The following is a 27106-nucleotide window of genomic DNA, read 5'->3' as shown; positions in this document are numbered from 1 at the left end:
ACATTCTGTTTCAGGTTTAAGTTTAATATTAACATATAAATGGGTTTAAATACCTATACACGGGAACTTGCTTAAACTCGTTGTACTTGTTGTTTCTCTTTTACGAAAAATGTCCTCATTATATTTACGGGAAACTTCAAGTGGACATAAATAAAGACCAAAATATTTGGCCGTCTCATCTCAACAGGCGGCGGGCACGCTGATCTCAATTTTACACCATCACACATTCTATAGAGAACCGTATTTCTTTCATCAGAAAGTTGTATTTCCTTCAATGATAATATAAATTATGTTTATATATATATTAATAAAAGATTATGGACCTTCAGTATGGCAGTACAAGGCCCGATTTTCATAAACATGGTCGATATTGGCGAAACCCGAACAAAATTTCTCCGCGAAACTGTACTGTCACGGCATCAGATTTTGGTAAAACTTAAATTAATAAATTTCGTTGAAAACATTTGCAAATAATTGGTAATAAAATGTGGTATTAATCGAAGTTAATTTAATATATATTTTTTACCTATATTAATTATTAATTCACTTTTTTTTTAAAACACTTTATATTTCTTATAAACAATGTGAAATAAGTCAAATGTCACTTTCATATACTTAATATTATTCCCGAGGCAACCTTCAATTCCTGTTATATTTCTATTTGGCCATTGACTTTCTATTACCTAGTCACATGCAACGACTACGACGACAATATAAGAAAATAACCAAGCCATCTGGGAATCGGTACCCACCTTAGTGCCTTACCGTAGCTCAAAAGATTTTCCTTCGTACATTCTATTTCTACCTACATCTTAGCAAGGATCACGTAAAACGTAAGAATGAGACACGATGGTTTTCCTTTAGGCTCCATTTGACGGCCCAAGAGACTTATTATACTGTGTACACGAGATACAAGGAATATTTGTTCAAATATAATCAGGGATGCGAGTTGCGTCCAAACATGTTCTTGTTTTTATTCAATATTATATAGTTCGGGAACGACGGTCTGAAGGAACGCAAATGTTTAACATCATATTGGAACGAGGCGATATTCCGATACAGTATGTTGCTGTATAAAAATACATGATTGGATCGCCTTTTTAAACCTATAAATCGAGGATTACGTCAGATGAACGAGACGACAAAATATTCCAAACGAAATACATATACCGTTTAAAATACAAAACTAAATTCTGAACTCGGTATGTTCGAATACATTTAAGGTAACACTGGCTATCCCGTGCACGAGTTTTGCTCGCATTTCTGTAAACAAGGTAAACAGCCGGGCCGGGGCTTCAATAATATAAAACATGCGCCCATATTGCCCCCACCTATATTTGTATCCACCCTCGCCCACCTGCGATAGGCATGTCTGTATCGAACTTCATGTGACGTATACCGACTATTTTTAGGATAAACAAGTCAAACTGCGTTCGTTTGAACAATATCTAACCAATATCTCGAAAGGTAGAGGCAGGACATAAAATAAGCTTTCGACATGACACCGTTTTTTACATTTGCTTGTATTTATTACTCTGTACCTATAGTATAAGTTGTAAAAAATGTTTTATTGCACGATTTAATTAAAATATCAACTTAAAGCGATTACAGTCGATTTCATGTAACTGTACAGAGTTAATAAATTTGTATTTAAATGTTTTTTTTAATTAATTACAAGCAACGATTTCAAAAGATTATTGTTTTAAATTACAAATAAGGTGATTACAAAATTTATTTTTATAATATCAAGTTTAATGCTTGTATTGCTGATTTTGTTTTACTTCAATGCGTAGGTATAACTTTCTTGGAGTTTAAAGATACCCATATCTGATTATATTAAGCAGAATCGACGAAAATGGTTTTAGGAACGAATTGCTGACACGAGGGAAGGTCACGTACGCGACCAATGGTCGCTACCGAATGCCAGTTTCACTTCTCATGCTTATACAGAATTTTTAAATATTAGAATTGAACCTAGAATATAATCTATACCTTTTTTAAATAATAAATATGTTTATAATTTGTATTTTCGTAAATTTCAAAATAGTTTTGCACGATATCACTGAAATAATTTATTGTAATTTTTGCCTGCATAAAAAATATAATTTACAATAGTTACCTAACGTTCTAAAAAATAAAAACAAAATCTCGACTCAGTCTACAATTGAGTTGCAATTTTTACAAAAATATATAATAATGATTACATAACGCAAATTATTTCTTTATTTTCATAAAATAGTGACATTAAGTAAAACCCTAAAAGGTGAACAAATATAGGTCAATATTTATTAACATTTTTATAAACCTATACATTACTAATATACATATTTTTAAACGTCAGTATCTTTTTAATTAATGAAAGTTTTAATATTGCTTTTTTCTTATCAACAGATCACACGGTGTTTTCTTTTGTTTTACAGTTTCAGTATACATAGTGATGTAAGTATGTTTCATTATTATTGAAAGAAATAGCTTTTGATAGAAGACTCAAAAAGGTATAGGTAATTTAAGTAGATAACTTTTTTTTTATTTTTCTGATATTTACAAATATTGGTAACTAGGCCTTCCCCGTAATCCCATCGGCGTCCAATTTATTTTTTTCTTACAAGCCCGTATTTTTCAGATTCGAGGTTACTTTTATGTTAAATTCCATTACAATCGGTTAAGTAGCTTATTCGAGAAAAAGGAAAAAAAGACAGACATAGTTGAATTTTAATAATAATAATAATACGTACACTAATTTTGTGCAAAGATGTGTATTGTGTTCTGTACTTTTACATTACTTTTATTTATTTTGTTATAAAAAAACTACTTTCACGCCCACAGAAGTTCCCTAGATTTTTGCAATTTGTAATTTACTTTAAGTACGGAGTAACTGGATTGACTTTAATAGTTTCGAAGACGAATAATTTTGCTTAAAGTTGATATATTTTAGTTTCGTTAATCAGAGAGAGAAGGCTTTAAAGAAAAAAGTGAGCGTACTAACGCATTTTCATTAATTTTAAAGTAAAGGAGTTGAGCAACTTTCAATTTGTATGATTATTATCTATATGATTTAAATACAACCTTACACATCTTAAAATACAGAAAAAAATACGTAATCACCGATGACTAAAATATCATTTCATTATATTTTAGTCGGTTGTAATATATTTATATATTACACAATTAGACATGAATAAAAATAATATATATTTGCAATATAATTATTTATTTAAGTCTAAATGATTGTAGTAATAATAGGTTATTAATTTTATTTTTTTTATTTTTCAGCAATTAATTTGATAAAGAAGAAATGGTGTTTGACGTTACATTAGCATTGAAACTTTGATTTGCGTAAACATAAATCATTATGGACTCTAGACGCGACTGCCAGAAAATTTGTTTACAAGATTGTCTCAGAAAACATTCATACAACTCTATAATATAAAGTTGAATGACTGTAGAAGATACATAAGTAAGTAAAAGTGTTTCCAACACGATTACGTAAGTTTCATCATTAGCCTTATCTTGTTATCTCAGCGACATTAATTATAGAAAAAAATGCAAATGGGTCAATGAAGGAAATAAACACGCAATAGAAATAGTTCCTCACTGTATCACGTGCTTAAAGTCAGGTGAGCAGCCATTGCGGTACCCGCATGTACCCCTTGTCCTCCCCCCTCGACATTGACATGTAAATGAAACGGCCCACGCCAGCGGCTCGTGGACCGACGGTTATTTATCTCTGATTGGCTTCATTTATTCCAATTTCGAAGACAGGTCTAATTCCAAATGAAATCAGCTTGCCTTTAAATTAATTCAGTACCTGTGTACATGGCTGAATAAGGTTAAGTACATTGCAATTAGTGATGTTTTTGGATTTTCATGACTGCAAATCGCTTGGATATAAACATACCTAATATGCTACCTAATTGTCTATAAGTAGGTATTAAGTACTAACAATGGGTAAAAACATTCTTAAAAACACAAATAACCATTAATTCAAATCAAAACAATATTTAAAGACTATGAGGTATATAATTAATGAAATATAATGAGTGTTATTTTTATATAAATAAGGGCTTATACAATGTTACAAATATAAGTTTATAACAATAATAATATTTTATTTTATTTTATATGTGTATTGTGTAAAGTATAAATAAGTATAAGTATTTCTGGGTTCGTACCACCCACTCATCAGATGTTCTACCGCAAAATAGCAGTACTTGGTATTGTTGTGTTCCGGTTTGAAGGGTGAGTGAGTCAGTGTAATTACAGGCACAAGGGACATAACATCTTAGTTCCCAAGGTTGGTGGCGCATTGGTGATGTAAGCGATGGTTAACATTACCACTTACCATCAGGTGACACATATGCTCGTCCGCCTTCCTATTCTATATAAAAAAATAAAAAAAGTATTCGTTTTTTGTATATAAGTCATACCTACTAAGTAATACCTACCCGATTTCTATTTTAAGGTTGAATGGAGAGGCTCGTATTTTACAATTCTGTTTTCTTTTGGTATACAGTAACAGCCTGTGAATGTCCCACTGCTGGGCTAAGGCCTCCTCTTCCTTTTGATATACAACACATAAATATTTATATTATATACATAAGTTGAAGAACTTAAAGTCAATAACCTATATATATATATATAATAATAATAAGGAATGCCCTATCTGGAACGAGGACATAAATTGTTTGATCAAACTAATTTAAACTTTAGGTTCGGTGAACGTCTTCCTGTTGATAAGAGGTAGTCATATAAAGTTCGAACCCGCTTTACTTCCTATATTATCTAGCAACAATTAATACCTATTTATACAGTAAACCTGTAAGCGTGTATCTAAAACAACCCATTGAATTTACCATTGTCATTGCCCCCACATTACCTCCTATCAATACCATAATTTAGGATTTCAATACGTATGTATTAGTTTTGTTATATACTAACATAACTTATTTTTTGAATTATAAAGATAGCATTTTTTATAAAATATACTTCGAAAATACCAAGATCTTATAACAGTGAATTGTTTATTTCGTTTTGTCCCGACGAATCTGAGAGGCCAATATTGAGTTTGTTTGGGGTCGAATATCCGATCACATTACCATATTAGAAATATCAGCAAGCCTTCACGTATTTTTTATTTCATCGTTTTACAAAAAATAATCATTTTCGTAAAGTTATTTTGTTAGTAATTATTATGATTAATGTAACAAAATATAAAGACTCGTTTATGAAGTAATTTAAGGCGTTCTATATGATGTTACGCAACCTTAGGCCATACCTATTAGCATATCTATCATCGAAGTATTTAAAGCTATACAAAACATAATTGTTCTGCTCAATTACTCCATTTATTAACCGTTACTATAATTACCGTATCAATTAAAAGTGTTTAAAATGAAGATATTGTATACTTAGTATATACTCGTAGGTACTTACTATTTTATACTAATTCAATAATTAATAATTATACTATTTTATACTAATTCAATAACAATAATTAATATTTTATTTAATTCGTAAACTACAGGTAGTTTCTGACTTTACAAAAAATATTGGTGTATATGTAATATAGCTTATTAATAAATCATTTTAAAGCTTCAATTTTATTAAATAGCATACGGTTTTTGGAAATATATAAATATTGATAAGCATACATATATCGCAATAGGGCACGTTCACTTGGCTATATATGCGTATATACTAAGTACATGCGCCAAGTTCATTACTGAGGCGTCGTATATGCACTGATCCGTTCTTACGCGATGTGGGTACAAATCCGAATGCGGGAGCTAAAATGACTATTTTTCGCAAGTCACGTCTCGTCTCGAGCTTATCTGGCGTTAGGTTTGATGATAATAAGTGATACCGCGAAATATCGAAACAGATGAAATATTGACACTGGATATGTCTTCATATTATGTACATCTCTTATATAGGTATATAAGAAAAATATTTTCAAACCGATAAGTGTATTAATTTTGCCCAAGTTTACCAATTCGATCAAAATAGAACATTGACATCTAAAATTTAAAATTTAAAAAATAAAAACAAAAACATCTTTTCATATATACATTTTTTTTTCAAATTCAAATTCATTTATTCAATGTAGAAGTATTAAATTTATTCAATGTCAAATAAAACTGAGAACTATTTTTTTCTTCTGATTTTGAAATAAGCACCTAATAAATGATAAAACACTACTTTTATAAAGTATAAAACAAACGTACACAAATGACTAAAATACTACAGTCATTAGACTATAAATCTTTAACAATGTGTTATTGCGATTTAAATATGTAAATATATGAAAATAAAAAGATACTTAATATATTACTAAGAATATAAAGTTACCTTAACTCATTGATTAATTCGCATCAATGTTTAATTTAAAAATACCTATAACTTAAACAATATGAAATGAAAGTTTCAAATGAATCGATCACACGATTAAAGATTTTTAATGATAATAATAATTGGATAGATAGTAATTATTAGAAAAGACGAAATAATTGTTTCCGTTAACGATATTAAAATTTATATATATATTTTAATTTAGTCACATCCAGCTGAGTCTGCGTCCGGAGATCATTTACGGAGCGTCCTCTCAGAGTCAATATCAATAAATGGGAAGTTGGGAAATTGGATGTGTTTCGGCTCATCGAGGCCCAAACCAACACCGTACGTAATAAGATAGTAATGAGCTGATCTTGCCACTCGTAAAAATATGTTGGCTCCCGATCTATGACTAAATATTTAACAACTCGTCCCTATACCACAAATTCTCAAACCTTATATCTTTCGTTTATAATAATGAAAATAATTGGGGTTAACAACCTCCTATTCGTTTTTAAACCATAATTATCTGCTATAAATACATCGATAGTTACCTACAATATCATAATTATGCTACTTTAAGAATGGTAGAGAAATAATATTTTAATCGCAAGTAGCGTAGATATGCAATTCTAATAAATAAAAACTACGTGTTCATTAAATACTTTATTATAGTAATTAACTTTACGTTTACGCACCTTTTATTCCATTGACTGTCTAGGCCAAGCATCCTGAAACAAAAACATAGTATAAAGTATCATATTACAATTTTATATTATAAGCCCGTTGCATCAGCCTACGAGGATTGATTTGACATTGACACGATACGCATGCGTATTACTCTAATTGGGTGCAGGGGCTCTTTGCTAGGAGAGATAAAGAGAGGTATACAATTTTGCATACGTTTGACAGGGATGGATATATTCGCGCGTACTCAAAGACGGGTCAGCAACATGGCCGTCGGCTACTGCAACTGCATAATATAGAGGAAACATAAAATTCCTTTCACTTCATTACGTTTATAAAAATTGTAAATTGACCTGATAACGTATCAAAGTATCTCATTATCCATTCATTCGTTTTTTTAGATGGATATTTTCGAATTGATGATGTCTATTGCGGCGTACGAACAATGCAGTATTTTGTAATTACAAAGTACAATGAATACGGTGTGAATTATAATAAAAATACATATACAATTAAATTAATTAATGAAATTTACATTTTGTATTACTTTTTATTTAATAAGTATTTTATATTCGACATTAGTGTAACTTAATAACCTATTTTGTAAAATTAACATTGATTGCTTAAATCTCAAAAAATCGTATAAGTATGTAGGTATCAAACAATACTTTTTTTTTAAATATTTTTTTTATACATATAAAACCCAGTGAGGTAGGTACTAATCGCATCAATTCAAATGAACAAAGTAAATAAAAGTTTAAACGGATTAAGCTCCGAACAAGGGTCAGAGGCGTGGGGTTGCGGGCCGCGGGGGATAATTATCTTCTTGTATATACCCTTATAATTGTACGTAGGTTTACCCTTAGAAGTTGTGTGTAGACTTGCGACAAATTCAAATTTACTGGTGGTAGAGCTTTGTGCAAGCTCGTCTGGGTAGGTACCACCCACTCATCAGATATTCTACCGCAAAACAGCAGTACTTATTATTGTTGTGTTCCGGTTTGAAAGGTGAGTGAGCCAGTGTAATTACAGGCTCAAGGGACATAAAATCTTAGTTCCCAAGGTTGGTGGCGCATTGGCTATGTAAGCGATGGTTGACATTTCTTACAATGCCAATGTCTAAGGGCGTTTGGTGACCAGTTACCATCAGGTGGCCCATATGCTCGTCCGTCTTCCTATTTTATAAAAAATAAATAAATTGTATTTATAAGATAAAATGAAATAGGACACAACGTCGATATCTTATTCTTATTACATATGTGTTTATATATATACAATGTCACAAAGATATTTATTGTAGACTTAGCATGTTATATTTTTGTTACAGACTTCTTATTTATCAACCAACAAATAATAATTAAAAAAAAAATAGTCCTATTCGATCCTATAAAGATTGACTCAGTTATATAATATTGGCTATACCCATAGGAAACGTTTTCGCACAGATAAATGTAAGGATTCACTCATTACATTCGCTAAATGATGTAATATAAACAAATATTACAAATAGAATCAGTACCGAGCCAAACGATCTATCCGCCCGTATTGTGCTAATACATCTTATCGTACGTCCCACTTTTTTCACGCAAATCGTGTTTTTTCTTTATTTAAATTAAAAAAAAAAAAACTAAATTTAAATGTGTTATGTAATTGGCACGATATGAGTTAATTTTTAAGTCAGATGTGAGTGTGGCGTTTCTTTATGTTTTGTTTAGTATTAGAAACGATATTTATTTATAGATATTTATCTCACAATTTTCTTAAATCGCCAAAGAAGTTACACTTCTGTCATGTATTTGTAGTCAGTCGCGCGTTTCGTTAGTTACTTGTATTTAAATAAATTCTTAATATATAATATCAATATCTTATGTCTACCCCCTCGTTTAGATAGGGGGCTCTATCACATAGACGAAACAATAGACGTTCTCAAAATGAAACCTTGAATTCCCGACTACGAAACGAGGTCACTCTGACAAATTATTTTCAAATTAATTAAGATTTTTTGTTTCTTTAGAACGCAATTAGCATAATATATAATTTTTTACTTCTAAAATAGGCCTGTTTAAAATTTGTTCATTTCACTTTGTATTACAAATAATAATATAATTGAGATATTAAAGATTAATCCACAGGTCATTTAAAACTTTATAATACATTAACATATAAATATGTAAAATACAGGTCTACTTTAGTCCTAATAAATTTAGTATTCATAACAGTAGTACTCCTTAAACAAAATACATTCAACAAAAGGGTAAAATTCTCTTAATTATCCCCAATTAGTTTCAAAGATCAAAATATTATAATTTGAAGAAGTAAATGTTGTTAAATTAGCATGGGAATTGGGAATGCTTCAATACATTTCTACTTTAATCATTGCAAATATCTCAGACCTTTTATATTTAGGTGCAAAGGTAAATAGAATTGAAAACAGTACTATAGTAAATTATATAAATATATATTGTAATATATACTGTACCTATTTAAATGTAATAATGATTATTTAATAGTGAAAAAGTTAGACAATTGTCTCTTGTTATAAACTAACGAAAAGTTTGTTTTTGTAACATAGTGCACAATCTATTACAGAAAATATGTAATATAATACCTACATATGTATGTTTTTATCATATTTTGATTAATATTTTTGTTCATTAATCGACACAGAAAAATTATAACATTCAATTGCCATAATAATAGGAAAACGTTTCAATCGTTATCTACGAGTGCCAGTGTGGCATTATTGAACTTGTCTGAGATAAACAACTTAAGGAAAACGTTGGATAACATGCGGAGAGCGCAAACATGTTAATGAAATCAATTTCTTTCCTTCCAGGGTTCCGTTGGATGAAGAACGAAAATTGTGATTTCCTGTTCCAGTATAGTATTTGCGAGTTTTTCCAATTTACATATATATATTGGTTCGTTCGTGACTTGCATTCAACTGGTCGATTTATTTCTGATTGATTCAACTGAGATTTTTCTATGTAGATTAATAGCTAAATTATCATAATGGTACAGACAATAAGACGCCAAAAGGTTATTGATTTATAAAAAATACTTTTAAATTATTATTTTTTTGTGTATTTTATTTAGATCTTTGCAGACAAGTATTCAGCCAAATGAACGGAATAAAGACTTTTTTATCTAAATAACTTAAGTTTCAAGCATTTGCATTCACCTTCAAGCTACAGGATATAACGAGTCTCTTTATCTAGAGGGCGGCAATAATCGTGGATGTACTAAAGGCAGTATACTTACAACTTTTCTCGTTGCTCGTATGTTTTAGCTATTTTGCTAGTCGGAGATAAAACAAAAAGGTGAAATAAGGTTTGTTCATCTAACTTTTACCTCTTAAGTCAAATTACAACTGCGTGTTTATAATAAGACTGCGGAATAAAATGTTCTATTACTAAGATGTTAAAAATATTTTTTATAAATAGAGTAAAATTATTTCTGATTCATTGCTTAAATAATTTTATATTGTTCATTATATTGAAGGTAAAGTAAGTCATATAGACGGCAGAAGACAGTGAACACTGCCCTTAGCGCTCAACAATATAAATACCTTAAACTTTACTTATATTACGTAATTCTAGTCCTCGACGGATTTCAACTTTCACTTTTAACAAAAACTACATGTTTTGAACTACGATCCTTATTTATAAAAACGCTATGCCTGCGACACACGCAATCAGGTAACATTTTAAAAAAAATTGTCCCATTTTTTTATTAAAAACCTTTATACTCAAATGTTATTGAAATAAAAAAATATATACATTTTAATTTGTTATTAGTTTTATTACCGATAAACGTTAATCGACGTTATTTAAGGTACGTTCAATAAAATAAATTCAAATTAAAGATATAATAAAGGAATCAACGAGTTGGCGAATCCATTATTAAAATAAAAACATATAAGACATATGTTTTTATATTGTTTTAAAGAATGTAACCTTAAAATATCAGTTTTTTTTTACTCAACATTTTTGTTGTATAACAACTATAGTGCCTGAACGACAATTGCTGATATTGCAAAATTCTGATTTTGCGAAAAAGTAGTCAAAATATAATTATGAAAAGCTAAATAATATTTGCTCTGTCTATAATTTATTTATATGAATTAATTAATATATATATCTTTTGTATTTATCAAATTTAGTTATTACTTTATCATTGGTGCTTCTTAAGAATTTTAATGTTGTTGTTATTTGGTTTTGATTCATGGACTTTTCATTATTATTTTGTCACGTATTGTTGTTTTTTTTAATAAACATTGTAACTATCGACAATAACTGCAAGACATTAATGCTTACCTAAATAATGAGTGTACACTTTGTTAGCCGCTTGAATATATATTTATATATAGCAAGATGTGATGGGATAACATTATACCTACTTACTTATGGTAGTAAATTGTATGTTAATCAACAAAACATATACAACTTAATCCTTACTTACTTACTTAGTAGGATTAAGTTGTATATGTTAAATAAATATTTTATTAATAAGTTTCATTGTTATATAACTTTAGTATTATCAACTCATATCTTTTATTTGGTATTTTAGATTTAGTCACACGAAACAGACATTTATTATGATATAAACATACATTGTACACAAAATAACAAATAAACAAAATTTTCGTTTTTGTTTGCGTGTTATTTATCCATTCGTTTTAGACGAGACATAATTCTCTCGAATATATTTACGAAAAATATGAAGTTTGTCAACGGAGGGACACAAACTATTCCCTGTCTAATATAAATTTCACGAAAGCGAGTCGCGCAAATACATTTTGCATGAGCCTTCCGGGCCGACTCGAAAAATTTCGCAAATATACAATTCCGAAGGATATTGTTACTGATTCTAAGCTGAATATTATATACATACAAGTCGCCAGATACATAATACCTATTATAAGAAAATTTATATATTTTGTTTTTTTTTTTAAATATATATTTATAAGCTACCTATACTAATTGTAATTTTTGTTTTATTTTATATTGTAAAAATAAAAGCGCATATTCACATTTTCAAGCCTAAAAGCTTTAGTTAGTAAAAATCTATATACAGAATTACAGTTACATAATCGCATTTACCTGCTATATGCCTAAGGTACAATATAATTGGTGTTTAATTTAAATTGCAAAGTAAGTATACATAAAAACATCATAAAACGTCATATAAAATTCTTGGATTAATGTTTATTATGATAATGATGATAATTGTTTAGCTATTTTTTTTCTTTAATAACATATTCAGCCATAATTGGAAGCATCTGCTTAAAATTTGTTTACTTATTGGACAGCTGAATGTATTTTGAAGATAATTATTTATTAATATATAACGTAAATTATTTATTTCTTTTTTTCTAAAGCTCTTAACAATTTACATATATTATATAAATATCATTAAATATAACTTTTTAATAAAAATACAGTAGATACATCCTTAAAAATAATGACTTTGATACCGTTTTTTTAAACAAAAGTATATTATTAATTCTGTATTTTATATATTCTGTTGCTTCATAAATTTAACAAAAAAAAATCCTTCCAGATTTATCAGAGTAAAAGCTTCTATAATATAAAAGCATTGTGATATTATACTTATTCGACGAAACAAAATCTTCATCGTTAAGTATATGCTGAGATTTATGGTAAGGCTGTCAGTCCGTTGATGGGTTATAACGGGGAATGAATAATGCTATGAGTATGCGTGGTCACTCGCTTGGTAAAATATTTAGTGAAGAATGGTTGGTATCATTTTATAAGTATTAATAACAATTGGTTGTGGTTTTGTTTTAATGGTTACAACGCTATTGTTTTTTAAAGGTAGTATGTACTGAAATATACTTTATATTTCGATTTCAGTAGTATATATGTGGTACGTATATATACAGCTTATGAAGCATAAATAAAAAAATGTAACATAAGATTTTTTGCAATTGTTTATCATTACATTTATATATATATATATATATATATATGTCGTGATTAATATATATTTCAGAAATTATATTATTATTTTTATTTGTCGAATGTTACTAAGTAAATTAACTCAGTTTTTTATGTTAATATTTTTGGATAGAGATCTTACTTTGTCAACCATAACTTTATTGAATGAAAAGTTTATTGGTACTGCTCAACAATACCACTTAATATTATTAATTTGGCAGCAGCTCTATATACTTCATTTATACTCTACTTGACTACCCCATAGATAATAAGTTAAGTTTTAAGTATCTTAAATATATTGTCATGAATTTTCTTATTATAGTAATTAGTTATACAACAAATCAATTAAATTGTTAATATTTTATCAACTTAAAAGTTTAAGAAAACAATACATCGATATGTTAACGATAAATTTTCAACGAGAACGGTAACAAGAAAGTATATTGTTACTTAAAAATAATACTTAATAAAGATCAATGATCTATCCTATATACATTGGGAGTGACTTGTCATGGTCTAACAAGTAGTAATAATTCAATAGTAGTTTTAGTAAATAATTAATATTTTCAATATATTTTTTAATATATATATATATATATTTTTTATAGAATAGGAAGGTGGAGGACGAGCATATGGGCCACCTGATGGTAAGTGGTCACCAAACGCCCTTAGACATTGGCATTGTAAGAAATGTCAACCATCGCTTATAGCCAATGCGCCACCAACCTTGGGAACTAAGATTTTATGTCCCTTGTGCCTGTAATTACACTGGCTCACTCACCCTTCAAACCGGAACACAACAATATCAAGTATTGCTGTTTTGCGGTAGAATATCTGATGAGTGGGTGGTACCTACCCAGACGAGCTTGCACAAAGCCCTACCACCAGTATTTCTTTGTGTTTTATCTATTAGCCATTGCATTATTAATACCTATCTAAGCTTATTTTTATAAATATATTTTTTTATTGGATATCAATGGACAATGCGATTTTTAATGAGGCATATTAAAGTGTATTAAAAATAAAACACGTTAAGAAAATTATTATTGAGCTAAACACTTCGTATTTAAAGTTAAAAGTTAAATGCACACAAAATTAGACGTACCTACTAGTAATTTAAGTTGGCTTCATACACAACAATTGATTGCCCTTTTCTCACAAGGGATTACTGAGTAGCTACTGGCAATGAAATGACGATATTATTATTCAAAGACCAGTAAGTAAAACAGAAAATGCATCAATGCGAACACAAATAAAACACAATAAAATCAATACCTTTTTTACCTACCGTTTAGATTATACCAGCCTTGCCCCCGCTGTTTTAAGTTTATCACAAGTTCTTCGTTTAATTTTAACTGTATAAAAAATATATTTCTTTTTTTTTTTTTTTTTTATAGAATAGGAAGGCGGACGAGCATATGGGCCACCTGATGGTAAGTGGTCACCAACGCCCTTAGACATTGGCATTGTAAGAAATGTCAACCATCGCTTACATATCCAATGCGCCACCAACCTTGGGAACTAAGATTTTATGTCCCTTGTGCCTGTAATTACACTGGCTCACTCACCCTTCAAACCGGAACACAACAATATCAAGTATTGCTGTTTTGCGGTAGAATATCTGATGAGTGGGTGGTACCTCCCGTATTTCGACGTAAGTCAATTATTAATGATGATTATTATTATTTATTAATAAAATCTTTTCAAATATATATTTAAAGTAAATTTGCCTATTTTACTAAAAATAAACTGAATTGTAAAATGTACTTATATACCTAAATATAGATATACCTAACTTTTATTTATAGTTTATATTTTTTCTTTGATTTTTTCTGGCAGATGAATATCGTTAAAATGTAAATTACAATACCTTATAGAAATATATTTATATTTCGAAACAGTTATCTGTCTATCATTAATTAGAATAATTGTATTATACTCTTAATTTAATACTCTCGCACATAATAAAACAGATTTCTTAAGCAAATTATTTTGTATGTTTATAGACTCAAGCGTACAAGTCAAGTTAAATATGCAGAAATAAAAGACTAAAATGATTATAGCGAAGAGTTTTATGTTTTGATATAAATAAGGTGGATCTTGTTGACAACGTCAAAGTGTCAACAGAGAAATGTTCTATGTTACCACCCACGTGTTATACGCAATGTGTGGTTGGTACCTCTTATAAATGTACCTATATCATGAGAGAAAATCGAAAATTTATTTTAAGATATACGCAACATTATATTACGTTGTAGATAATTATTGATCGACGCTTTGTTAATTAACAAAGCACCTTGGCCAATATAATAGAGGTCAGTTGATAATAGTTCAAGTTCATACATAGGCTTGAAAAACCAATTATACTAAAATTCCCTGACGCAGTGTAGTGGTAAGTATGAATTAGCCATTTAAAAAGTAATTGAATCTCAATTCCGAACCTCTCATTTTACTAGTTTTTTAAGTTAAGGAAATTCCAAACAAATACAAAGTACCAATACCTATTATTGGTATAATTGTAGCTTAGATACATCAAATGACTGATTACCTAAATGATTATATAAATACAATAAATTTCAAGACATGTATATAGTATATTCTATATTGAAAAATCAAATACCCACATATTCGACCATATGAGAAAATATATTCTTTTCCGAAAAACGTAGTTTTATTTCTCTTTGTGTTAGAATGGAATGATTTCAGATATCAGCATCGGGTGTAGTCGAGACGGTAGAATTGGCCCGACTGGAATAACGAACGTACGTGCCCTGCAACTTTAAGGAATTATTTTTAAGCTGCCCAAATGTAGCGAAGCGCATGCTTTTGTTAAACGTAGCATTATGTGGGCATGTTTTTATTGCCTTGTCTGTTAATTGGAAATTTAAAATGTGTAGCCGTTGTTTTGTTTTATTTATATTATATTAAATGATTGAATTTGTTTTTTATTTTCATTATAAAGTTTATTCAAATGATTCCTTCTCTTTATTTGTTTATATATTATGATTTTAATCTATCTTTATTTATGGCTATAGTTTTCTCGTCATTTTGTTTTTGTCCAATGTCCAATAAAAATAAATTTAGAGTAGAACATATAAAAAATCGTAATTTGTAAATTCACTAAGCTGAAAAATAATTTAGAAAATTATATGTATAATATACATTTTAAATCATTATAAACTGAAGTTTGGCTCATATACCTACTGGTAGGTACTAACCGACGTATGTCGTCGGTTAGTACCTACCAAACTATCTTGTACATTTCTACTAAATTATATCGAATGGGCAGAGATGCTCTGAAGAAATAATAAATATAATTGTAATTAGAATTATATTATTGTACTTAAAAAGGTTATTTCTTAAGCCTATAAAATATATTAAATATAAAAACAGATATAATACAATAAGATAGTAAAAGAAGAATAGTTTTGGTATTAGGTAACATAAAAAAGTATTGATATCGCAAAATAGGCTGCATATAGCGGCGTCTTTGCCTCATCCACTTTATAGTCCCGCTCAATTCCGCGTTCCAAAGCTGCGGTGCCATATATTGTGACATCAGCTTCAAATTTGAAATTGGAACGAACGGAAGACCCCAGTAATGGCTGAAGTTAGATGAGAGGAGGTAGAGGGGAAAGGGGCATTCCTTTACCGCCCCAAAGTAAAACTTGAACTTTGACTAAATTTACCAAGTACGATCATTTTAAAATAATGAAAAAGTCTCAAGTGCGTACCTACAGATATGAAATATAGGTAGGGAGGTGTGTATAGGTATACTTGTTTATATGAACACGATATTTGTGAGCTTAAGCAATTGTAGTAGTTTTTATTCTTATTAGAATATGATCGAAGGTCATTAATGAGAAATGTTTCATAATATTGTTTGCATGAATTATTGTTCTAATTATTGAAGGAACAAGTTATTTTATTTTATAACAAGTTAACTTATCTTACTAATTTTTGAATTTAAAGATGATGGAACTGCCATATATCTATTTTTTATGAATTTATTTAATAAATCACTATAAAAATAGAATTGTAATGAATTCGACATTCTATTTGATTTGATAAAAAATCTTGTTAGACAGAATTTCAGTATAATAATAATAATTTAAATACAGTTCTAAAAATATATTATAACATTGTATTACGCCTGTGATAATAATTGCTTTCCAATGATACTTAAAATATAACAAGCTTCCTTCTTCTATTTTACTGATATATTGCGTTAAGATTAAATATTATTAAGTCGTACAGTGGCGCCACGCTCTCAGTATAGGAGTGAATGTAGATACGAACCTTCGAAACAACGCCACCGTGCGGCGAACGGCTGAAGCTTTTCAATCGCTGTTTTTACGACTTTATATCACGTTTGTATGCGTGGAAATATTTACGCACACTGATATAGAACACGTTTCAAATTGTGCGTGTAGTAGCCATTTTTATGTGTTGTCAGGACCCATGTACAACGGTTGTTCCATTGCCGAAGCCCTTAAGTTGTCTATTGGTTAGGTAGATGGCATTGGGTGTATCGTATGTGGATACGAGAGCACATCGTACATCAGTAGATTAGGACACTCACCAAATACAAGGCGGGAAGATTACGCGTGTTTTTCACACATGTTTTCTGTTAAACACGTCTGGACAGTATTCGGGTCGAAACACATAAGACAAATACTTTGGTTCAGAAACAATTTCAGTTTCACACTTGCACTCTTACAGATATAATTAAAACAAAGACGTGCTGTCCAACGCGTGGTGTTCTAATAACTGTGATAAAACGTAAATTTTGTTTCACTAAATAAAAAACATGCCGCGTAGAAATGTGGAGCGAAACTGCCCTGGCTATTGTTTAGTTTGCCGATTTATACGGCTCGGTTACACTTGCGCCTTTTATTGAAGCATTACCGATAAAAAGAGTCATAATAGGTTTTATAGTCAGATTTTAATGGCGATATGTAGCATAAGTAGATTTAAACTGCGCTGACTCGACTAGCAGAGCGTATCAGACTCTACTAATACGTCTTTAAAGATATTTTTTTGGTCAGTCCAAAACAATATCTCCTTCTTCTTCTAGCTCTACATAATTCTTTTGCATCCATCACAATATTGTTACGGCTTAAAATTTTAAATAAAAGTAATTAGTCGTTGATCCTTATCAATTCTATTGTATCGAAATATCCAAAATGAACATAAATTAAGGTTTTATAGAGTGAATAAATCAAAATCGATTCCCTTTTATCTAAAAGTTCTCGAAGGATTTTCAATCGCGATCTTTTGATTAGTAATTCAACAACAATGGTCCAGTCTTATCGCCGTTTATCGAGTTTAATATGCGTAGAAAGTCGCATTCGTTATCACGGACGCGTTCCATTTTGTTATCGTGCAGGTTGCCGTAGAAATTGTTATTGTGTTTAATATATGGTCTGAGGAGATTAAACGACAGCCTAGATACATTAATATTACTAGTATGAAAATATTATATACATCGGACGTATTAAGTATGGATCTTAAAACAAATCGTACTTACATACTTTTAGCGGTAATAAGCAATATATCTAATATTTAATGCCAAAGAAGATCTTAGTAATACTTAAAAATAACTGTTTAATAATGACAAATTTAATAAAGTAAAACAAATGTATAAGTACCAATCATATAAATTAAAAAATATTAATTTAATAAAAAATGCCAAAAAATACATAGCTATGCTTCCGTATAAACAATACTGATTTTATAAAAAAAACTATTTTAAAACCATCTTGCTTAAAATGGCAAAAAGTATTCATAATTAAAAATTAAAATATATCATTGTTTTAAAATTAAAAACTATTCTATCTATATTAATTTATATCAGGAAGTGAGATAATTACTTGAATAATTATGATAATTATAATAATATATACAGGAGGTCAAGACAACGTTATACTAAGATGACGCTGGTAACTTAGACTATAATTGTTTATGCAATTCAACATTTAAATCTTAGAATATGATATAATTTATTACACTTTGAACATTATAAAAAAGTCAATTGAAATACAAGCGAAACTAATCTAAACATTATTCTTAATTGAGTTTTTTACTCGTAATTAAAATATGACAATGCAAACATAAAACGAATAAATAACGTCTTAAAAGATAACATGCTATGATAGCGTTATACGTAATTTTATTTTATAGAATAATAAACGATTGATCTCAAATAATCAGATGAAACTTTATATCTTCTGTTTGATGATATATCGATGAAAGACATAATTGCATATATATTACAAATTATAAATATAATATAGCCACTTTTTTATAAATAAAAAAAAAATATTTTGGTATATTATGATTTGTTTATTACTCCTTATTAATTGTGCATTTAACAGGTTTAATTTACTTAACCATTCGAGTCAATTGAATTAAAAACAAACTATCTACTTTCACATTTATAATAGTATTAATATTTGAAAACAACATCCACAAAACATCACATATCATATTTTGTATACTAATATGATTTAAAAAATTTATTTATTTGCTTTTCCGCTTATACATAACAAGATTATTATTATTATTTTTTATAGGAAGCCAACACAATGTACAATGTTTTTACATGTCTGTCCCAGAAAATAACAATTCAAAATAATGAGACTTATTAACACTATACATCGCAATTATAGGCTAACTCATCATGCAATTTCACATTTTCAGCTTCGTTCAACAATATTTATTAGACGTAGACGCTACAATTTATATATTGAGATGGATGTAAAAATATATCACATAGATAAGTTATATGAGATAGTTCTTTTTACGTCAACGTAATCTTAAAGAAAATTGTCGATCCGTGCGTTTTATATGAACGCCACAAACATTTAGATTTTGCAATATTTCCAGAAAATTCTTTAAGGGTATAATATATTCTAGATTTTTTTGTAATTTTGATTTGTAATTTGGACCTGAACATCAAATGATTTATGGTTTGAAAATATAAAAATAAAGAAAACATTTACCCAAATCAAATATTAATAACCTACATACACACGAAAATAACTTATCAAAGGCGATCCGTAACAGCCTGTGAATGTCCCACTGCTGGGCTAAAGGCCTCCTCTCCTCTTTTTGAGGAGAAGGTTTTTGGAGCTTATTCCACCACGCTGCTCCAATGCGGGTTGGTGGAATACACATGTGGCAGAATTTCAGTGAAATTAGACACATGCAGGTTTCCTCACGATGTTTTCCTTCACCGTAAAGCACGAGATGAATTATAATCACAAATTAAGCACATGAAAATTCAGTGGTGCTTGCCCGGGTTTGAACCCACGATCATCGGTTAAGATTCACGCGTTCTTACCACTGGGCCATCTCGGCTCAATAAAAAGGCGATCAATATGTGCAATTGTATTGAGACATATGTACTCATATTTATTTTATTTGCTTATTTATAAGTCGACCTATATAATTTTTTATATATTATAAAAAACATATATTTTTAAATAAAAAAAAAAATTGGAGCCTATAAAGTTTTTTTTTAGTGGTAAAACTATAATTAAACATTATAATAAGTTTTATAGATAATCGCAATAAATATATTAGGTATGTGTAGGTGTTCGTATTCGTAAGTATGATAAAACATAACATCGAAAAATGGTTCATCCACAACCAAGCTGGGGTCATCGAATTCAGCGACCTCACAGCTGATCGTCTCGCCGTTAAGCCTTTATGGCCTATGACGTCACACGGACTTTTTTCTTCAAATGATTTACAACCCAGCCATAAGCCAACACAATAACTGTACCGATTGTTTAACAGTTAACCGCAATGTTTGAACCCTTTCTAGGTAACGATAGAACGAACAATATGAGAAAACTTTTTGCTCTAATTTAAAGTATTTTATTTAAATCTTTGTCAAGGAAGTCGTTAAATTGTTATGCAATATGCAAAAAAGGGTTAGGACTGTTGCTACAGAGAACAAAACGGCACTGCTTTATTCGTATTCTATAATTTTCTTTAAAAGCCATGACAACGTAGGTACATACATACGTTACATTGTGTTTAGTCATGGCACAAACATTTCAATAGTGAACAACATTATTTTAAAATAATATATGTGTATATAGACCACGAATCTTACACGAAGATCGCAAATTCGACACCGTACGTTTTCATGTACTTAAGAAATTTGTATTCCTAATTGTTCTCATGCTGAGTGAGCCTACTTGAATAAAGAATTATTTGATTCGAATCGCGTGTTGTTACTTTAAAAACTATACTAATCTTTTTTTTTTTAATCTTTATTTAAGAGGAGTTTGGTCACCGAGTGATCATGCCACCCCTATAGGAATAACTATAATCTTAGATATATACTTACAACTCATCTTAAAGTACGATAATATTATTTATTTAAAATAGGTAACTAATAATATTATAACTATACAGAAAAAATATAATTACTAGAAATGTTGCGTTTTATGTGACAATAAAGTAATACTAACAAGATAACAAAGACTGGATAAGAAATAATTTCAAACGGAAACAACTTGTATCCAGATAATTGGCAATAAACAAAGACAATTGGACAGCTTATACCGTGACAGTGAAAGAAAATATTAAACTAACGAACTATTCGTTATATATCCCAGAATAGCATTACGCTAGACACGCAAACACTCATTATTTTTATGTATAACATTCTATATATACAAAATCATGTTGATTGAGATATATTTAGGTATACTAACGACAAAAATATGATCGTTTATATTAAATAGGTTGATATAATCTAATGAGGGAGAAATAATACCTCTTGACGGGGAAATATAAGTTCTAAGTTTGCTATGGAAAATGAATATTTATGTAGTTCAAAACGTGTGTGATTTTTTATTGAATATCAACTTTAATATAACAAGAACTTGCTGAATGAAGTAAATTAAAGTAAGAACTGAAATCGGACTATACATTAATAAAATTATTGTTGAAATCACAAATAGAAAGGTAATTACGAATTAATATATTATATGTTAGGTTTCCGACTTTGTGTCGGTACGGTATACGGTTGGTACGGTATATCTTTAAACCTTATATTCTACATATTTTTCTACATTAAGGTAGCGTTATTACTTCCATAAAGTTTCTGCACAAGTTATCTATCTACATAAAGTAAGATATTTTAATTTTGTAATTTACCTAAGACTTAAGTCCTTAATACAAATATTTTTTATGTAAATAATAAATAATTATAAATGCATGATATAAAGTAACACATATGTCGGCTCCCTCAACTCATAGATGTAATTTTAAGATGAATAGTTGACTGTCAGCCTATTTTACGTAAAAGTCCCAGATTCGATTCTGACCCATCTACTATCATCGAACCCAGTTCTAAAATGAGTTTTAAGAGAATATCGGAATGTTTATGATGTTTTGTAAGTCAGTAACAATAATTTCTTGCTACTATACGTCCTAAAATATAAATTGCTTTAGGTATTTTATTGCAAACAATCTATATATAAAAATAATCGATTATCTCCGCTTCTTTATTGTTACCTACACTTTAATCTACCCTACGAGCATCAGCCCAGATTTTTTAGTGTACTCTAAATATATGCACAGTTGTATGCGTATAAATCATGGACTCGTTACGATTTATGGGCTCGACCGAGCGCACCGATTGAAGCTTTAACTTCAACTTCTGCTGTGGATTAAGTGGTAGGCTTAGCGAGCATCTACAAAAATGTATTCATCGAAAACAAAATTTTATATCTGATAATTACTAGTATTATTTTAATCTATACGATATATTATTCTCTTAAATCATGTTTAATAAAATTTAGATACCATCAAACAATAAATTTTTGATTCGAGTTTCTTTAATTTACATTTATTTTAGATATCTATAATTAATACTTAAGAATATAAGCAATTATTACTTTATATACTTATTTTATTTGAATCGTGACTATAAAGTTTGACTTTGAGATAACATGTTCGAACTCGTAGCATTTACGTAATAATTATGTATTAATTTTGTTAAAGATATTGTTACGAAAACGCTTTCGCTTACATACAATGCATTAATCTGTAACATCGTCAAGGGCTTTAAGCGGCCATGACCCGTCGTTGTAGGATACTAAGATTGGATATATGAAGAACATACAGACGTAAGACACTTGTAATGACAGTTTATTCAACTTGAACTGAGATTATTCATGGCTCGATTTGATCATCCGAGCTATAGAGCTTGTGTAGAAATGTTCAAACTTTAATGAAACTAAGATCCTCTGATAATGTTGCTTCTTTATTATCTCCATCAATTAAGCTATTCTAAATAGAATAAATGACTGTTTTACTACATAAAGTCTTATTCATTTTTTTTTATTAATACTTCTGTTTATCTTCTAATTATTAAGATATAAAATATACAGTATTTTAAATAATTAAGAAAATTGTACGACTAGAATGAACCATAGTAATGATTCTTATAATAGCAAATTTAAAGTTTTTTTTACAATGGCTTAGGCTTTAAAAATTAAGTTACATTTTCGTTTAGTCGTAAGAAGTAACGCGTTAGATATAGGTTATTATATGATCCATATTCCAAAAATGCTTGTATCTGCACTTTAGTTTGAAATGACATTTAAAAGACAATGATCCTTATGATAAGGTGATAAGATTCGTTTTGAAATGTCATAGATAAGGGTGGGGTAATGGTCTCATTTGGCCGTGCGAGGTGTAACACGGGATATTCGTAGAGGCGTAACCTAAAATGTCTCATATCGGTGCCGTATTTGTCCCTGCTGCGTACACTGCGTAGGTTATCCTAGATGCGGTTAAATATTTTTCCTTATAATATTATCTGTATTTTTTGCAATTAGAAGTAATTATTGTGTGGCAATTGCAACAACTTAAAGAAATAGCAATAACTTTATTATTAAATATTAAATTTATAGGTTATAATATCTTCAATAATACAATGTTAAACATCGTTTACATACCGCTATATGAAACTAGTTTCGCAAACTGGGTATACATAAGTATTGTAAGTATGTATATACTGTATATATGTTACATTTTTGTTTTGTTGATAGTACTAAATCAAGTTTTATAAGGTCACGAAACCCGTTTGTATTCAGTGCAATGCTACTTTGTTGTTATATGGAGTTAATTATTTCACATAGAGGCTTGTTGTTTTCAGTAGGTATTATAATGTAAACTAAATTAACAGCTTTTAAATTCCACTGCTGGGCTCCGTTTGAGAATGTTTGGAACCCTTTCCACGCTGCTCCAAGGACATATCCTTGGATACACATGCAGCATAATTTCAGTGAAATTAGACACATGCAGGTTTTTGCTTATAATGTTTTGCTTCAATGCAAGCACGAGATGAATTATAGGAAAAAATAGTAAATTAGCTCAGTAGCGCTAGCCTGGGCTTAAAGCCGTAATCGTCGATTAAGATTCACGCGTTCTAACCACCCCGACTCTAAGCTATTATAAATTAAGTATTACAATAAACATAAATGCTTAAGAACAAAATAAACATTGACATTCTTATTTTTAATACAGACATGGTTTTGTGTTGTTTGTTGCTTATGATAATAATAATAGTCCTCCAGACCGATTTCGGCCACGGCGGCCAATCTCAAGAGAGATTAGTCAACTGCACAGGACATATTATAGTACACAAGTGTGTGCGCAAACACAAGAGCACTATGTATTCCCTAACTCTCGTAACCCGATGGGACAGCAATCCACGACCAGAAAGAGTTCAGGCGCCAACGGCTTAAGGTGCTTTCCAAGGGACGCGAGTGTATACACTTCCAATTTCCAGACGCCCAATTGGCTGTTATTATGAATTTAATGAAATTTTAATTTGAGTTTTTTTTTACGATTAATAATAAGTTGGATTATTTTTACAGTTGGAAAATTATACACCAATCAATATCTTTAAAAATGAGAAAACTTGGCATACTTACACAGATTAGAATCAATCATTGTCCAAATAAATTTAAAAACAAAATAACGCCAGATCAAAAATAATATTCAAGCTACTCAATGTTGGCAGCAGTGTGCGTAACATAATGTTGGAGCGGGTAAGCTTTTACATATTTGTTGGCCCGTCGTTACAGGCGAGGACGCAGTCTCTATCCAAACCTTTCTACCGTACAGCCCGTTTATCTTACGACGACGTAACGACACCGATACGAGAAGAACTAATTAACATATAAAGTAAAACAACTATATAATGCTTCAGTAAGATATGCATGAACATTCATAGTTTGTGGTCGGAAGCTCCTTGAAAACACGTTTTATGAATTAATTACAAAATTAAAATAATTAATAATGCATATAGACTTATTTATATGATATTCCTAACAATTAATTATTATATATTCTAAAGTTCTAGTTGACGCATGTATTTAGCTACGTGACAGTAGCCTTTGATCAGGGTTTAATAGAAAAACCACATGATTATAAACCAATATCGTGTCATGCTGAATCCTTATATAGACATTTAAGTGATCAGTTAAAGATTGATTTTTAATGTTAAACTTGAAATCACATAAATTTTAATTGATCATGTAAAATTCTATACCTAGTTATATTTCTACAAATATCAAGGCATGTTTGGTTATATTATGAGATAGTATTGCAAATAACATATGAATTTTTAAAAAAGTATCGCGTTGCTATTTATCGTATCGTAGTGAATAAAGAGGAATTTTAGTTCGAACGAAAGTGATCGGCTAATGACGACCCGGAAATTTTGTCCAACATCTCATTACGCCTGGCTTGAGGTTCAATTATTTGGCAGAAATTCAAGGCTCTAGCTTAAAGTCGCTATTTGTTGTTGAGACCTTCGCAAAATACTTTATATAAATAAGTATTTACAATATCTTTTTAATTCAGTTCAACGTTAAAGCTCGACATTATTAGAAGTAATTTATATGTGCTGATTGACTTCATGTAACTTTTTGGGGTCAAGGAATATAAAATAGACTTACTGAAAACATTATTTATTTAAATATATCTAAGATTTCTCAAAATTAATCATTTAAGGTTATATCTAGGCACGAAAAAGTAAGTATTTAAAGATAAACAGAGTGCCATTATTTTGAATCTTATCTTTATTCTTCTGTATTGATTAAAATTTAAAAGAATCAGTGCCACCTTACATTAAGACCGTCCAGAGATATATAAATATCTACAATTATTTTTAGACCCTGAATTAATCTCTTGTCGACGAATGTATTTAGGTCAAACAAGCTTGTTAAGAGTCAGTGTGAACAGATATATGTGGTCTTTTAAATTAATGCCGATGTCTTGTTTTTATATTCTTACCAAAAAATATATACATCTTGCTCCTTTGCCAAGTATTTGTATGCGCTGAAAAAAGTGGAGACTATTCTGACATCGATAGGTTTGAAAGATTTTATTACCGAATAAAGTCTATCAATAAATTTTATTACCACGTAACAAGGACTTGTTTTTCCTCCTACGGAAGTTTGTATACTTTGATGAGTAAATTTTCTCTCATAGCATTTTACCACCAAAGTTTGAACTTAGATTTTTGGATCAAAGAACGCAATTTTGTTGTTTATGTTGTTGGATATTTAATGCGATTACAATTTCTATTACATAAGAATTTACAGATCTTGATTTTTTTATGATCATTCATATCCTAACAAAACACTATAGTTAGATATGTATAATATATATAACTTAGTGAACGTCAATTAGCAAGGTCTTGCGAAATGCAAACACATCGTAAATTAGGTTTCACACAAACACAGTTAATGAGAGCGAGCAAACATCGCAATTGAGTGTGAAGAGCCCTTGTAACCAATAAGGGTGATCACGCTTGTCCTGATTGTTTGCAGAGGGGCGTTATTCCGATGTATTTGCTTTTGTCAGTCGCATTTATGTGTTAGTTGCCTGTATCGAAATGTTCTAGAATATTTTATACATTAACAAATTTGTTTTATTGATTTGATTAATTGTAACGCTTTAAAATAGCATTTATATTTTATAAGATGTTGCTTAATTAACTAAAACCATAAAGTAGGTCTGTTTAAGTGTATTCTCTGAGTTATGAGTAATGAAGACACGGGGTTTGTTAGCACTTTGGGAAATATATA

The 27106-nt window shown here is 29.6% G+C and overlaps 2 long non-coding RNA genes across 2 annotated transcripts in view; one reads left to right on the top strand and one right to left on the bottom strand.

Moving 5' to 3' along the window:
• The window catches only part of LOC126772647 (uncharacterized), a 78871-nt gene extending 61069 nt beyond the window's left edge, over nt 1-17802 (bottom strand). Inside the window, exons 1-2 of the long non-coding RNA XR_007669675.1 lie at nt 17560-17802; nt 7029-7061 (exon numbers count right to left, since the gene is read on the bottom strand). This is a non-coding gene — a long non-coding RNA (uncharacterized LOC126772647). The remainder of the gene's footprint in view (nt 1-7028; nt 7062-17559) is intronic.
• On the top strand, nt 2390-10803 carry LOC126772648 (uncharacterized). The gene is made up of 3 exons (XR_007669676.1): nt 2390-2439; nt 3274-3457; nt 9854-10803. It is a non-coding gene; the product is annotated as an uncharacterized LOC126772648 (long non-coding RNA).
• Nucleotides 17803-27106: the final 9304 nt, after the last annotated feature.

Source organism: Nymphalis io, chromosome 13 (assembly GCF_905147045.1).
Source record: "Nymphalis io chromosome 13, ilAglIoxx1.1, whole genome shotgun sequence".
NCBI classification, from domain to species: Eukaryota; Metazoa; Arthropoda; class Insecta; order Lepidoptera; family Nymphalidae; genus Nymphalis; species Nymphalis io.
Note: the sequence above shows the minus strand (reverse complement) of the source record. Positions and strands in the feature narration are given on the sequence as shown.